Below are 1,347 nucleotides of genomic sequence, written 5' to 3' on the forward strand. Positions count from 1 at the left end.
TCGGAGAAGAAAATACCTCTCCTGAAAAAGTGTCTTTTTTTTTTTTACTAGTCTGTTTGCTTTCTAATTAGATCAGTTATTATTGTTGGGGGTTTTGAACAAAAACCCTTTCTTGCTGGTTTCCAATGGACTGACTGGAGCCATCCAGTCCATCTGTTCCTGCAAGTTTCCCCCCCACATCAGAACCCCCCTACCTTGCTGAGGGCAGCACGAGGCACCTGGCTCGGCTGCTTTAGAAAGTAACAGCTACCACTGGAAATGCTTCTCCATCGATTGCGCAAGAAGGAATACATCCGAGGGAGCACCATGGTCCCGAAAGGTGGCGTTCCCCAGCCCAATCCGCCTCACCGAGAGTCTGTTTTAATGTACCCTGCACGTGCCTTTCTCCATATTGTGTCAGATACTTTGGTCCCATCGCTAAATACATTATAAATACTGGCTTAAAGTTTTAGCTTGATTTCAATCTGCATTAATCCTTCATCTTTGCTTCATTAAATTGATCCCAATGTGCACCTCATTATACCCTTTGAACAGTGTCAGATTGGCTAAACTCATTTACATTTTAAAATATGTTTTCAATTCCCTTCCAGCCTTCTGTAGCTATGCCACACGATGCTTCTGTGACTGTAAAGGAGGAATAAGAATTTAAAAGATTTGAGGCTAATTTTGCAACAGCTAGTTTCTTTATCTCAAAAAAATGTAGAGGTTCCTTCCTCAGAGAAACCTCTCTTAAAATAGGTGCTGGTTAGATTGCAGGAGTTTCTGCTCAGTGTGTATACGGTACTCTGTTCTAACAGAGAACCGGTGCAAGCGAGGGTGTCTGAGACAAAGCCCACTAAAGTCAAGCCGTTTACATGGGGAAAAGGAGATCGAGTCTGTAATAAGCGGAGTTCATTACCTTTGCAATGCCTCGTATCTTTGCTCCAGGAACTGAAGATGCCTTCTCACTACCCCCACCCTCTACCCCTCTGCCTTCAAGCGGGTTCACGGTCCTTTGTGTCAACAAGCTCCTTCCACTTTCAGGACTGCAGCTCCCAGCACTTTTACTTGCAAGGCTTAGAGCAGAGATGTTGTAAGCTCCTCTCTTCGTTAGCTGCACATGGTCTGAGTGTGTGTGTGTGTGTGTGTGTGTGTGTGTAAGCACCATATTTACCTTATATCTTTATACGCACGTGTGTATATAGATCCATAGATACACATGGTGCTTGTATGATATATATGTGTGCATATCTACACACATATGTTCACATACACGTGTATGCACACCCACGTGCAAATATTGCATTGTTTTAGAAAATCATCCCTGAACACGTTACGTTTCCTCTTCATTACACAGAACTCAAAATT

The 1,347-nt window shown here is 43.2% G+C and overlaps 1 long non-coding RNA gene across 1 annotated transcript in view; it reads left to right on the top strand.

The window, feature by feature from the left end:
* LOC120375174 overlaps nt 1-458 on the top strand; it is a 2,617-nt gene extending 2,159 nt beyond the window's left edge. Inside the window, exon 3 of the long non-coding RNA XR_005586483.1 lies at nt 72-458. This is a non-coding gene — a long non-coding RNA (uncharacterized LOC120375174). The remainder of the gene's footprint in view (nt 1-71) is intronic.
* The last annotated feature ends 889 nt before the right edge of the window (nt 459-1,347 follow it).

This window comes from Mauremys reevesii, linkage group 11 (assembly GCF_016161935.1).
Source record: "Mauremys reevesii isolate NIE-2019 linkage group 11, ASM1616193v1, whole genome shotgun sequence".
NCBI lineage: Eukaryota > Metazoa > Chordata > Testudines > Geoemydidae > Mauremys > Mauremys reevesii.